Genomic DNA, 15,731 nt, shown 5'->3' with positions numbered 1-15,731 from the left:
GATATAAGAGACATTTTCCTATTTCCTTGTGATCTGCTTGTCTTGCCACTCTCTTCTACAGCACAGTTTTATTCTTTTGTCATGTCTGGAATCCAGGGAGGATGTGAGGTGTTTGATATGTTGCAGTATCACTTTGCACCTGGACAGAAATCTCTGCATCTACTGAGAAGATAATGACCCTTTCAGTGGGGGAATACTGCATTGTGGGCTAGGGATGGATGCACAAGGATAAATAGGGAATACCACAGCTTTAGCAGGAGGAGGAGAAGAGGGGCAGAATGAGGAATACAATGGGTAATCCAAGGTCTCTTTTTCAGGATAGTGACAGACTCTGGTTTCTTTACCTGCCTCTCTTTAATAAGAGAAAAGCCTGCCAGTGGGGGTGAAATCTGTGACACCAGAGCCTGTCAACCAGTTGTTTTACTAAATTATTCATCCTGTTCCTGTGATAATATAGTTATAAGGAGGAGCCTAAGTGAATTTACTGTCTGGCTTTGGCCAATAGGGTGATAAGGATCCAGCAGAATGGGATGACGGTGAATCTTGCTAGTGTGCTGTGAATGTGAAGCAGGAGGGACTGGCAGTTTGTGTGCAAGAGGGAAAGCGAATAGGTCCAGGGCCTCTGGATTAGCAACTACGGAAAGGTAAGGGAGCAAGTGGGAATGGGTTTTGCCAGAATCATTTACAGAACCTGTGTTGCAAGGGCGTTTTCGTTTAAAGGAAAACATTCTGCAGGCAATATTTTCCTGCAGGATCTGGAGGGAAAAGGAATGTGTGTTGTGCACTTGCTCAGTGCCCGTAGCCTGTGCCTTTGTCTCTATACATGCTGCAGGGGTTTCTAATAACGTGTTTTCACTCTGCGTGTCTGTGTGGAGGTGCCTGGGCTCTATACAGCTGCAGCAGCAATCCGTAAAGCCTGTGCATTATAAATGTAGTGAGAGAAGCCAAAAGGGAGAAACTGCCTCACGGTCTGAGGCAATCTGGGGAAAACAGTAACGATACAAATCTGGTTTGACTGAAAATAGAAATGCCGACGTTCTTAGTGAGCTGCTTGCAATTAAAAAAAGAGCAAGTGTGTGTGCATCTGTCTGTGTATCTACCGAATCTGCAGAGAGATGTAAGAATGAGAAAGAGGAGGTCAGACTGGAGCATTAGTCATGGCAGGTGGAGATAAATGGCAAGCAATCTGTGTAATCAGATTCTCTAACATGGAGAGAGAGCGAGTGAGTAGGAAAGTGGATTAATCCTGTCCGCTGCTGAGCCAGCTACACCTGCATAGCAAGGGGAGGGGGGAATCAGGAGAGGTTACCTGACTGGTTAGAAGAACTGATGATTAAACCATCCTGTTTGCCTGCTGCTAAGGGAGGAAATCTGCTTCCACAGATTTGCTATCTCCCTTTTAATCATGCGAAGAAAGGGTGAGAATCTCTGAGGAGCAGGTTAGAGTCCACAAATTAATGTTATCTGGAAAAACAGGAGCGCATCAAGTAAATTAGCATCTGCCCTCCCTTTTGTTACACCACCTTTGCTCTATTAACAAGCAACTGCTAGACAGACAGGGCAGGTGGAGGAAGTTGGATTACAAATGTGGCAACTGCCGTTAGGCCATGTAGACCAAAGAGAGGGAATGATGTTTGTAGTGATGATGTACAACCCCACTTCTACAGCATACATCTTTTAACAACCTTTAACAGAAGGCTCTCTAGAGCTGGGTAGCCTTAGCCCAGACACTGCCTGGAGTGGGAATTGCAGCTGGCTGTAAGGCATTAACAGGTTTATCTCCTTTTCATGTGTATTTACCACCTCATTCTTTCAAAGAACAGGATCCAAGAGAAGGCGTTTTTAAGAGACAGAGTACAAGAATGTTGTTTCTCACCTGTGGATATTTTATCTCAGCTGGAAGCAAACTCTTGTGACGAGTGCTGAGGGAGGTACCATCTTTCCCCTCACTCAGAAAACAACAGCTGTAGGTTCCCTCTAAAAAGAGCAGGAAGGCAAAAAGCCCCATAAGGACAAGTGTCCGGACTGGCTTGTCTTGGATTAACCAGGCCAATTCATTCAAAGGAAGGACTGGTCCTGAATAGGTCCTCCTTATTCCCTGATGCTACATCTCTCGTATGGGGGGTTAACTTTCCCTATCAAAAGTCCTTTCTCTGTTGTGTTTTTTTCACATGGCCCAAAGATGGGAAAATCCACACATGGCCAATATTCCCATCAGTGAGCACCTCCCCACTTGCCTTTGCCCTCTGCCCACAAGCCCTCTGGACATCTCTGTGGTGTGCTGCTGTGATGTGAGTCTGAGCCCCCACCGTCTTGCAGCTTGTATATGCACCAAGTGAGACCAAAGGGACTAGAAAATGCTTCCACTCCCTTGGCACAGGTACAAAAGGCTCCACCTTGCAGAGGACATTTCTCTTTGATGGAAACCCACAGGGAATCAGCTTCTGCTGGGACAGAGCCGTGCCCTCCTCACCTCACCCGGACTAGACGAGGCAGATTTTTGTCTTTTAATTTCTCACATCTCTTCCCCCCTGCCCCAGCTTCTCTAAGTCAGCAAAAACATGGTCGTATCTGAGTTTGAGTCCAGCTTTCAGAAAACTCATGGCAACAAAGTGAGCTGGGAAATGAAGCAAAATAAGTCTGGCCATCTGAAAATAGCACTCCCAGTAAAATTGACTTCTCTCTCCTTATTTCTGCCCCAGAAAGAGAGCAATAAACAAAGATCTTGCTTATTCATATGTTTCAAAAGATAGCACAGCCTCCAGGTGCCAAATAGAGGGCCCTCATTACTAAAAAGGGGGTAGGTATTCTGCATGCCCAGACAGTTCATCTCCATGCGCTTCCAAGAAAGCTGTTTGCAGTTGCTCATTCTGGGATACACATGCTCTTGGGAGATGCACACGGGGTGCTGGCAGGAGGAGCATCCCTGTGACACTGCAGCAGGAGTAGGCTGGCATTCAGTTGCAGCATTTATCCCTGCCTGGGTGAATACATTGTTTGCTTCTGCCCTCAGAGTCAACAGTGAGAAATCAGAAATGGGCACAATGCCAGCGTATTCCCAGAGAAGCTTACATCATTGCCAATCCACTGGTGCCAGAGACTATGCTGGAAACCTGAGGTCACTTTTGCCATTAATTGCCTAAATGATTAATTCATGTAACGATTTCATTTTCCTGGGTAGAGGTCAGAAGGTTAGGTACTCTAGTAATTGAGGGGTGTGATGGGATGCCAAACTTTTGCTTCTTGCTAATGTTAACTCTAATTACAAGCTGCTAGCAACAGCATCCTCCAACCCCAGATGCCCAGAAAAATCTTTCCTGCCCCAGAAATGTGTTCTTTTGTACTCCGCCCTTCCCCTTCATGGTTTTTTTGGTGTGTTGTGTGAGCAGTTGCCCTCCTAGGATTTATGGTGCTGCAAATTCTACTCTGTAGCTCTGAAACATTGTGCCTGTAACTTTCAGGATTCCCTCTTAAGAAGGATTTTGCTTTAATCTTGCTACTTAATTAGGGTCCTTCCCACCTTGGAATTCTAATTCCATCTTCCAAAAATTCCTTGTAATTATGGCATTTTCATCACATTTTTTGGCAAAACAATTATTTTCCTTCTTTAAAAAATAAAGGAAAAAATGCAAGTTTTGCTCTTGTTACATAGTGGCCGGGGTATTGAATCATTGAATTTTCCCCCCCAGAGGATGCTGCCCTATCTATAGGGGCGCAGAATCCCTTCTTAATCAGTCTGGAAATTCTCCAGAATGCCCCTTTTTGCAGTAAGCACTCTAGGATGTTTCAATCTTTTTTTGAAGTTTTTAGGCATATCTCTTTCCTGCCACTTTAACAGCTAAGCAAATAAGCACTGAACTCTGTGGTGGGCATAACAAAGAAATGTCTTGGCCTAGATACGATTAGCTGATAAAGGTACAGCAAGTTGATCTGATAACCTACTGGTAGGTGAAACTGCTAACTCAAAATGTGAAAGAAAACACCTAGTGCATTTTCAGAACTGAATGAAGAGATTTGGAAGTGCATTTTCTTTCAAGCAACTCACTGCTCTGCCTCCTAGATTCCTCCCCTCACTCACTCTGGTGTTTCCTCCCCTCAGTCATCCCTTTTTTTGGGCTGACTTTAGTCCCCACAGGTTTACAAAGCCCTCAGTCATAAGTTTTCAAACAGAATCAGCAAAACAGAATGGAAAGCTTCCAATTTCTAGATAAACTTGTTATTTGCAGGATAAAATGGCTTCCTTTCTGTTTAAGCAGCGGGGAAGCCATGCTATCTCTCCATTCTGGATTTTTTTACTTCCTGTCCTTCATGACTTATTGTGGTATTGTCTTATCTCATCTACAGATTATAATATGTCAAGGAATTTTTTCTGAATGCTGACAAACAACAGAAATCTGACTGATTACCAGTTGTGGAACTGTTGCTCGTTAGCTATGGTAGGCTCATATGAATTTATAATTTAGTTATCAAGGAAAATTCAGTTATTATGGAGATCTAATGATGTCTGTAATAATGGCTGTCAGATTGCAGACAATCATCTATTGTCTGCTTAATGAGAGATAATCCTATCGTGGCTGTGCAGATCAAACACTTCAAGCAAGGGTGCAGTAGGACTTTGCTGCCAGTAGCAGATTTACATTTGTCACAAGAATGGTGGCCTGGGGCATGTGCTTGCAATTTAGACCTTGGTCATAAAGAGGAAAAAAAATAATGGAATTGCCTTGGTAAAGTAGGAAAATGATTCTTTAATGTGGCCTTCAGGGTGGAAATGGTCTTTTGTCCTGATGACATCGCTCTGTTGCAAAGGGCCGAGTTCTTCATTGCGAGTAGTGACGCAAAGGAGGTCTGTATTCTGGTGATGGATACAAAGCAGATTGGATAGGGATAGAGCAGTCTTTGCCAGACTTACTGAGCCTGCCTTCAAATTGCTTTCCAGAGAATGACTGCAGTCATTCCAAAAGGCATGTTAAATACCACATTTGCTATAAACTACCAAACTGGAATATGAACAAGACAGACAACTGCTGTATTGCACGTTGTTCCATCCTAAAGAACATTGGTAGCCTTATGGAAGCATTATCTTCCTATGATGTGCCAGAAAAAGAAGCCAGAATTTGTGTAAAAAGGAGGAAAATTGAAGGGCTGGACAGACAGATGAAGAGTAGTGCAAAGGGGATCGGGGGATTGTCTTTTCTTAAAGAAGGAAATTTCATTTTTGAAATGCGTTTTTTGAGTGATTTACTGCCCTCAGCTTTACTCAATCAGAGCCAGCACTTCTCAAATACTTCAACTAGGAAACACAGAAAAGCACTGGCTTCCTTTTTTTTTTCTTTTTTTTTTCTTTTTTTTTTTCACCCACAGAAGCAAACCCACACATACCAACTCCTTTTAAAGTCTGGAAAGCAGTGTCTTCTGCCACGTCTTCATAGTCTGAAATGGCTGTTTTTCAGCTCAGTCAAGTGTAAAAAGTGTGTTAATTCAAGCCTTACATTTTAATTTACAATTTAATTGTACATTTAATTTACAATGGCACAAATACAGAAGGAAATACTTTTAAACTTGCTAATTCTAGTCCCTTAAAACCACAAGACTGTTTAAGAAGAGACACTAATAAACCACTTCTTGTTAGATGTGATAGCTGAAACCATTCACACTATTCAGAGCAGAAGAAGAGATTAACTGAAATATCATTCCCATCCAAGTAAGCGGAGAAATTCATGCTTCACTGGGGCCCAGGACTTCTGAGCCTGGTGCTAAGAAAAGGGCCAGAGCTGCTTATGCTATACTTCTTATGTAGCTAATGCAGCTACATATATGTAGCTTACATAGCTATCTGTTAAGGACCGGTAGCCTTTCACCAGCACTAAATTAACTTTATAAGCAAACACAAGCATATTTACAGAGGACCATTAGAAAAATAAAATCAAGAGCAGCAGGACATTCAGCTCCCAGATGATTCAGACCTTTAGAATCTGCTGTTTAAAAAATATAGTAACACTCCTTTTCAAGACAGAAAGTATTATTTTTAATATATCTTTGCCCTGCGTGGTTGGCTTCTCCCTGTACAATACAACAAATACATCTGTTACACTGTCCTCTTCCTCTTTGTTTTCATGTACAATTTGCTGGGCTTAGAGCAAGACTGAACAGCCCTGTAGTATGTTCCAGACCAGCAGCATGTCAAAGACCTAGGCTACGGAAACACCTTTGCATGAAGCCACTGAACAAGCTGCAAACACCAGGGGTAGATACTAAAAAATACAGACCCTTCTCAGAGAAAGAAGTCAAGAAAATCAGTTTTCTCATTCAACTTATTAGCTCAGTGCAGTTGTTTTCAACCACAGCTGTAGAACAGTGAAAAAAATGTAAATCTGGGAAAAAGAATGATCATACGGTCCCAGAGGTGAAGGACTTGGTGTTTCTGTCACTGACTCACGCTGTGCACCTCTAATGCACTGCCTGTCACAGGTAGCTGCAAGGGGCTGTATGGAAACAACACTTGGGCAGAGAAACACATCTATCTGAAAGAAACTTGATGAACCCAAAAAACCTGACCAGTTAGGAAGCATTTATTCTTTTTTAGCCATGAGATATTTGGTTTTGCTGCTTAAAGGACCCACTGCCTGTATTCCTTTCTGGTTACTAAAGCATTAATGCATTTTGGAGAGAGGGGTTGGACAAAATGATGCGCTCCCTCCAGCAGCTGAAGGCTGCTGTATTTAGCTTGGTGCATCTATCTAAAATATACTCCTGTGTATTTAGCTAATCTTGCAGGCAGGCTTTCTTACTTCAGCAGATTTGTGAAGTTTCTTTTAAGAGGAGAGAGAGGAGTAGGTGAGGTGGGGGGTGTTGCTTTATAATAAAACTGAAAGAGACCATCAGGAATTAATATGGAGGTTTCCCTGGTTTACTCTGGGCAACCTTAATAATTCAGTAGAGCCTTTCAGTCAGGGCTTTCCCTGCTGTTCCCTGCAAGGGCAGTTTCATGTATAAAAATTTCTTTCCTTGAGACCATTCAATACGCCAGTTCCTAAGAAACGTGAGGCATAGGATGGACAGTGCCTTTCAAGAGCTAGAGCTGATAATTCCTATTAACATGCGGGAAGGCTTTTCCCAGGGAGATCCTTTGATGCTTCTGACTGTTGGTCATAGGTCACAGGCCTCTGGCTTTATGTCATGCCTCTGCCATGAATGAAAGTGCCACCTCTTTTGCTGAGCCCAGCGGTCAGATGTGATAAAAATTGCCTCCTCCCCAGGAGTTACCCACAGAAAGAGCAGCACGGTGCTTTTAATTACACTGAACACTTGCAGGTCTTCTGGAGTCACTAGCTGGTCTCTCCTGCAAAAGTCATGACAGCCATGCCAAATCATCTTCCCTGTGCTGTGACCAGAAAGAGAGAGGAACCAGATATGGACCCAAAAGTTTTAGGTAACTTCTATTTCGGTGAGGATCCTGTTGAAGTTGATGGGAATTTTCCCTGAGCTGGAAGAGAAAGAATTGACTCTCACTTTCTAAGATTTTCCAGTTCAATAATCAGCATTGGGAGTTTTCTTGTACGCACTTTTCTGCTAGCTTGCACAAATTACTGGAATTTGGTAAATGTTCCAGTAAAAGCAATGCAGTCATCAGGGGAAGATACAAGACATGAGTTTCTGCATTGCTGTGGCATTTTGTCTTTTGGATGGAAAAGTTTTGTGGTCAGCTTTGGTTGCCTGGAATATATGAGAACAGTAATATACTGTAATTTGTGATATCCAAACCTCATAATTCTTTCCCAGCTCCACTGTAAGAAGCACTCAGCTAGCAAGGTTTTAGTGCAACATCTCTCCATTGAAAGATGACAGGTCATCAGTCATGAGACAGGCTGCAGAAATGCCATCTTTGAATGCTATCTTTGTCCATCTTTGTTTGGAAAGCAAAGTCTGGGAATGAATGGGACATTTGATACTCCACTTACACATTGCAGGAAATTTTGGAATGTTTTTGTCCTGCTGTGGAACAGAAAATATTTTGAAATGGCAAAATTTCCTTGAAATGAGCAGTCTGGTTTTCAACCTACTCTTACAAATATAGTAATTTTAAACCATTGACCATTCTTAGTCCAGCTTCCTATGTCTCCCCATGTTTTGATTCCTACCATACAATCACTGTTGAAAAGTGCTTTGTGATTCTGCTCAGAAGGATCTACACTTTCAGTCCTGCCTTTGTCAGACTGCCTTTCTCTCCATCTGATCTTTAGATAGCTGTGATCTTCCAAGGACTGTGAGATAGCTGTCCTCTGGCTTGAAAAGAGAGAAGACACTGAAAGGATTTAGCTTTTAGTCAACCATCTGCAACTGAAAGTTTCTCCCATACCTTGGTCTGATAGAGACAATATTTAGTTAATTTCAAACTATGCCGCAAGACCAGAATGTATTTTCAGAGCGGAGTTAGTGGTGAAGAATGATAGGAGTCTTAAAATTTCCCTTAGGTGCCCAACCTTGTAAATGTATGGTTTTGTGCTTAGTTAGTGGTAGAACATCAAGGTCTATGGAACAGTAAAAAAAAAAAAAGAAGATTTTTTTTAAGTAGTGCATAGCGTGTGCCTGCTTCATGGTATGGTCAGGGCGAGCAGCTGGGTGGAAGGTGGAAGAGTCATAAGTGAGGAGAGGAGTCTGTGTGTGTCTCTAAAGAGCACTTCTGGAACCGAAGTACAGCCAGGGTGTCTATTTTAACTAACATCAAGTTCTGCAGTTCCTCTTGGCAACACTCAGATGTTTCTTTGCTAATACAGGGCTGCTGTTAACACTTCACAGGTAGGAATGCTGAGTTACCAACTAGGTTGTCCATCACAACTTCTCTAACCAGGATGTTTCTGCTGCTGCTGCTTTGTTAGCAGTAAAGAGCATCAGGCAGGTGCTGTGATTGCACCGAGATGCCACTGAAGACCAACAGTTGGAGAGAGGTCTGCTGCGTCACTGCTGCATGCTAGCACTGAAGGCTCAGTGGGCCGTGGCTGGCAACAATCCCAGGGGATGGCCCCGCTGTGCGACTTTGTGACAAACAGGCAGGAGGAGGGCAGGACCATGGCTGACAAAGCAGTTACCAGCTCCTGCAGCACTTGACAGTGTTCCTTGTACAACCTTCAGGGTGACAGAAATCAAGAAATCAGCTCAGGTAGGGACTGCTGCCAGGTTCTGACTAGCCTTGCAGACAATGTGTTGGCAACAGCTGCTGCACAAGATTTAGCTGCTCAGGAGACAGCTGCTGCTTTACATCTTGAACATCTGAGCTCTACTGGGATGCTTGGGCAAATATCTTTGGCGCTGGAGCATCATACAGCCGTGCAGTCCCCACTGCAGCTGGGGGATTGTCAAAGCCAGCTGAGAAACTGTTTTCTTCATCCAGGCTTCAGGGAGCTACTGCTTTGCTCTTGCTCTTGCTGCAGTGACAGTGGCTTAGACATAGGGCTGGCTTGGACCAGACTGGTGAGTGTTTACAAACTATCTTTGGAGCTGGTTTTTGAATCAGAAATGATAAACTTATTGCAGGGGTTGTTGGCAGAAAATACCGGGACCGCACTGAGTGGGAGGCCATGGTCAATGATCCTAGTCTTCAGCTCTACTTGTTTTTTTATAAATGCTCTGCAGTGCTTCAGTAGTAATTGAAGAGATTCAGAGCAATTATCCTCTTGCAGGAAAGAGTTTCTAATGATGGGGAGATGAAGCAAGAAGGCAGCAAGTGATTAAGCTGATAATAGTGAAGGATTTTTATGTATTTGGTACCATGAAATGTACATTTTTATTAGTGCTCACAATAGTACATTCTTATTAGCACTCTCTTGGTATGGTTTTACATCTGAATTTTCATATGAAGTGCTTTAACCAGAGTTCTTCCAGGAGCTCTTAGGGAAATATATGCGGATGTGGAAGATCCATGACTTACATGTGAATGTGATCCACTACTGCTATGGAGTTCAGTAATGATGCCAGACATTCATAAGTCCAGCACTCACTGAGGCATGTTTAGATATTGTGTTTGCATTGGAATAGAAAGAAAAGGAGGTAGAAATCCTTGTATCTAACTCGGCTTATTTATAAAAGGTCACCCATACACTATCTTTGTACACAATTAACATCTTTCTTTTGGGTGTATAGAATTGTTTTTGCAGTGATCAGCTCTGAAACTGGACTCCAGTGATCTCAGCAGCTCTCATTTGAACTGGGAACTGGTTGGTTTGCTGCATATTCTTCCATGTTCGAAGTAATACAATTTTCAGTTTTCAAGTAGATTTGATTTAAAATAGATGCTATGCTTACCTTCTATATTATAGAACGCCTCTGCAATCTGTATTTATGGCACTGTGCACCTCAGTCTTTCTCATATTGGAACAAATTTAGCCTTTCCATACTTTTTTTTTTTTTTTGTTAACAGAAATATCATTATGCAGTCAGGTGTACAAGGACACAGAGCAGTTAAATGACTTGCTCAAAGTCAGAAAGTAAGTCCACAGTGAAAAAGCAGGGAATTGAACTGCTATTTGTATCAGCAAAAGGCATAAAATTGGTTTTCCATTTGTGTGCAGTCATGAAAAAGAGAATGATGTATTGTACATTTTACCATACTGATTGCTGTGCTACAACATACAGGAAGATCACATCTGCATTTAATTCCAGCTTATGGAAAACACTGTGTATATGCAAGTGTCAGCATAGGCAGAATTTGTGCGATCGTGTTACTGGGGGAAGCTGGGTCCCATGAGTGTGTACGTGTGTGCAAAGCTGCAGGGAATAAATATATTTCCTAGGCCTGATGTAGTTATTGCCCTGCCATCCATGCCAGCTTCTGAAAGCTTGAAACTAACAAGTTGTGCCCTGGGTTTGGGGGATTTTAACCTGTTCTGGGACTGTTTAGGGATGACATAGTGATGCAGGTTGTTACAAGATGGGCAATTTCAAGATGCATGGTTTTATTCTAGCTAGCTTTTATGAATCTGAGGGCTCAGGTGTTTGTTCTGGGAAAGAGCTGAAAATAAAGCCAGCAGAGCAAGGAGGAAGCTCTCTAGGTATTACCTGAAGCTTTGCAGTGTTTGTTTTGGACTCATCAGCTGATCTTACAGTCTACTCTTGGGCACATCTTTTTTCATGTAAATACATATCCAAAGTAAAAATGACTTTTATCAGTAAGCTTTAGTCCCATGGGACATGAGACTAAGCAGTAAGCACTGCTTAGCTCTGATTAAAAACAGACTGTCCCATGGAAGTACAATACTTAGCAACACTACTTCTATCATTAGAAATATCATCCTACAATCATACATAAATACTACAATATTAGCCTGGCTACCTGCCTGCTAGTCAGGCCAGAAATGCAGAAAAGGAGCCCCCAGTATCAGTCTCGATAGCTTCTGTCTGAGATTTGCAGGACCTGTCCATATCTGTTCTCACTGCTGTGATATTCATGCTAACTGTAGCTGGTTAGTCGCGCTGCATTCGTGCTTACACCCAGACAGAGTTCATCCCAGCGCATGTGGTGAGATGCCTCCCGCTGTGCTCTGCTTGGGCTGTCTGGGTGCAGAACAGTCATGACACTCTCGTTACCCCTCTTCTCTTTCTTTCTATGCTTTCCAGGCTTGGGAGAGAAGTTTTGGTGAATATCTGTGATTATGGGAGGAGGAGAAATTGAAATAACTTTGTGGATTAACCCTTTACATTTCCAGTTATAAAATGATTCTAAGTGTCAAACTTTTTCCTCTGAGAAAGCTTCTTTTTTTTTTTTTCACCTGTAGTGTCTACAGATTCATCTGTCTTTGAAAGACTTGGTCATTGCATTCTTAATTAAAGCCGGCCAGTCTTGTAACCCTTATAATCTTTATAATTCAGATATTGAATGGTAGGGTAACCAGAGCTTTTGACTGGTGGAAGCTACTCACACTTCAGAGGTTCATGGGGCAGCATGTAGGCATGTGAGCTGAGCCTTACATAACTCTGCATTTTATAAAAGAAAGCTTATCTTTCTAAATGAGGAAAACAAGGCACCGATGTTAAGTGACCATTCCCAAAGTTGACTGTAAAATACTCAGTTAAAATCATGCTGTGTTTGATTTCCACTTCTGGGCCAAGCCCACAAGGATACTCTCTGAGGATTTCATTGGGACTCAGAATGTATTCTAGTTCCCACACTCACGTATCATATTTTCTGATGCTTTTTGTCTAAACATAGTTTTGGGAGTTCAGAGCCAATTATGTAGGGCTCCTAGGCTGTCCAGCATGAATGCAAGAACTGGATAGGCAATCAGACAGGAGCCAGAAAGGAAGAAAAATTGGCAAAGGATAGTCAACGAAATCATTTATCATTGGTTTTCAAAACACATTTTCTAATTTTAGCAGTGCATCCCTGGTCATGTACCTCTTTGTAAACACAATATCCCTGCAGAGCTGACATGACTTCTTAAATGGCATTTAGAAACTGGCCAGAGGCTTTATTAAGAACGTAAAGCACCTTCCCACCCGCCTGTCCCACACAGGCTCCTGCTGGTGCCATGAATACATTTGGCTTGCAGCCCCAACAGGCACTGTGCTATAGCAGTGTCTCCTGGACACTGGTGAGGTTGCAGCTGGAAAGCAGCCTCAGGCAGCTTTGTACAAAGACTGACTGTGTGTTCTCTGGTGGGCTGATGTGCTTTTCACCATCTGCTATTCAGCTGCCATAAAGCTAATATAGGATGCAAAATTTGGGAGTATGTGTCATTTTGATTTGCCACTCCCTCCACCCATCTCAATATTTGTGTGCCAAGAACAAACATGGGGGCACTCACTGGAGATTTGGGAGAGGGGATGAGAAGAGGTGGGCATGGGGTGATGAGAAGGGGCTGGGGTGAGAGAAGTGTGTGTGTTCGTGGTGCGAGCAAATTGGATGTAATACACAAACTCATGCAGTTTTTTTAAGTGTGACCATGTGACCAATAGTAATCATACAAAACAGTGAATAAAAACATTTCCTGGAAATGCTCAGCAGAATTTGGGTTGGTCATCACAGACGCCAAGTCAGAGATAGCTAGCTGGTCCCCTACAGTGCTCCAGAAGAAGGTCTCTTAACCCTCTTTCTCTCTGCCTCTTCTTTGGGAATAGCCTGGACAGTCAGTCTCCTACCACTTCTACATCACATGGATGAATTTGTCATCAAGCAATCTTACACTTGTGCCAGAAGTCTTCCCCAGAGGGCAGTAAGACATTGCCTTTCCCTTCCATCATCAAAATAAATCACTAAGCATGCTCAAATTCCCAGTTTATTCTTCTATTTGTATTAGTATTAAGTGCTGTAACATGAGATATGCACACACAGGTAGAAAGCAGATGAGCATCCTGCTACGTGAAGGCAAATCTTGGGCTTTATTTCTCCAGGGGTCTGTTGCACACATCAATGGGTCAGGTGCATCTCAAGCATTATAAAGGGTCCCCCCCTCTGTGTAGGAGAAATCTGGGAAACTGAGATATGGAGGGATTTGAAATGGTGCAGGGAGGGTAAGCATCCTGTGACATCCTCTGGGGAGCAAATGAACCTTCTGGGAGGAGAAAAGGGGTGGAATGCAAAAAGACAGCAAAACTTAGAAGGAATACAGTAGCCTTATAGATGGTTTAGAAGACTTTAGATGTCTGGAGGAAGACCGTTTAACTCTCGAGAGCTTAAAACACTTGGGAAAGAAATTGACTTTCTGTGGTATTTTAAAAGGAGTTAGAAGCATATGGACTTGACATAAGAACTGCGGAGTTATATTTTAAAATGTGCTGTTTGGGAAGATATGATCCATTTTTGTCTTATAAACCTATGAAAATTAATAGGATTCGTGCTCCAAACAGAAACTCCTTCCCACCCCTATCAATTATTGGTAATTACCTATTTGGTGTATATTATGGCCTCTTAGAGAATTGTTTCTTCCCTGTAGCTTTATCTGGTTTTGCTGAGACATCTAGCTGGCTTAATAGCAACAAAATACTTTGTTTACCTGCGTTTCGAATAACCAATCTGTTGCGACAGATCTGAAATGCATCAGAAGGAAAATGACACAGGAATGGAGGAAGAGTATGTGATCATTCCCAAGAAGGGAACCACGTTAACATGGGGAAGGCTGCTGCAGTTTCCTGCGAGAACCCATGAGCTGTCAGCCCCGTAGGCATCTTTTATCTGGGTGAGTCCTGACACATATTGTCAGGCCCCACGTAGTAAATCCATCCAGCTTCTTCATGTTATCGAGATCAGCACTCTTCAAAGCTGCGTGTCTCTCAGCTGAAGGAAATCCCTGCTCTATTAATGGCATGTCTGGTACCACTTCTGCTCTTACCACCATGAAATCAGGGCTTGTGCGGTTCCTGCAGGAAACATGCAAGCAGGTTTCACAAACGCCCAACATGAACTGCAGGCAAATCCATGACTGGGAAGGAAAATGACAGGGGCCTGAGAGCCCTGCTTGCTTCCTCCTTACAGTTTTGTCTGCTCAATATGTGGAGCATTTATTTCTACAGATTCTCCAGCTTGTACTTCTGCCTCCTGCTTTTCTTTAATATAATCATGAGGGAGCCACTTTGGCATGTGTATTAAGTTTTAGCCTTAATGGAAACATTAGTGTCACTGCTGCTTGGGTTGGGAATGACCACAATGCTCTAGAGAAATAAGAAATGGAGACAGTATGCCAACTCAACAGAATTACAGATGGAGATGGCTCCCTAATATTCAAGGATTAGCACTGGATTTCTTTGCCACATATTGCCTGCTCCAGTTGAGCTGGGTCTGGCTTTGCTGATAAGCGACTATTGACATTGAATAGAGGCAGACCACAAAAGACCTCCCTAAACACATTGACAAGGCAATATTAGCAGTGAGAGAACACTGTGGTTGTTATGTGCCAACAGGATTTCCACCCTGAGAATAAAATGAGGAAATAATATATTATTGGTTCCAAAAAGCAGAAAATCATATTTTTAGTCATTGGGGGTGTTAAATCCTCCATAGGGTATTATCCTAATATTCAAATTTATTTTTCACTAGAAAATTCTTCACTATAATTTGTGGGTTTAGTCATCTTCCTTTGCAATCTACTTGAAAGGCTGATAGTCTTACAATGGCATTTTGTCATTCTTAGCATCTTTCTCTGTTTCTTTCTTTCTTTCTTTCTTTTTTTCTTTCTTTTCTTGCCTGCCATTAAGAATTAACAGGCAAAAGGGGAAACAGACTAATTCATTTTCTGTGCTGCGCAGCAACAAATGAAACAGCTAAATAGTACTGTGCAGATCTCAAGAAATGGTCATATTTGCCCTCAGTTTGGCATGTGCACACTCGTCTTCAGGACTGGACAAAGCAAACCCTCTATAGGGAGTGGTGAAACTGCTATGTAGAAAGCACTGACAGTCTGGCAAACTTAAAAATTAAATAAGATTTGTGAAGCCTAGACTTTTCCAGTTAAAACAACCACTAAAATAAGGAGACAGGATTTTTTAAGGTCTACAAGAATGCAGCCACATGACAATGGAGTTGTTGCACTTTTGTATGTATTAGTGGTTTAATGAAGCACGTTAAACATTGTAAAAAGTGATACATTTCTGACAAAAAGATCACCTGGCAACTCTGAGGACATCTCTAAACAAAGAAATAGGATGGAAAAGATACCGGCTTCTTGTGAAAACCCTTAAAAGTCACATTTCCAAAAGCAATCGCTGCTACTGTTGAGAAAAAATACAGAATTTGGGAAGCCAGT

This window comes from Apteryx mantelli, chromosome 1 (genome assembly GCF_036417845.1).
Source record: "Apteryx mantelli isolate bAptMan1 chromosome 1, bAptMan1.hap1, whole genome shotgun sequence".
NCBI classification, from domain to species: Eukaryota; Metazoa; Chordata; class Aves; order Apterygiformes; family Apterygidae; genus Apteryx; species Apteryx mantelli.
The sequence above is the reverse complement of the archived record's forward strand: the minus strand, read 5'-3'. Positions refer to the sequence as shown.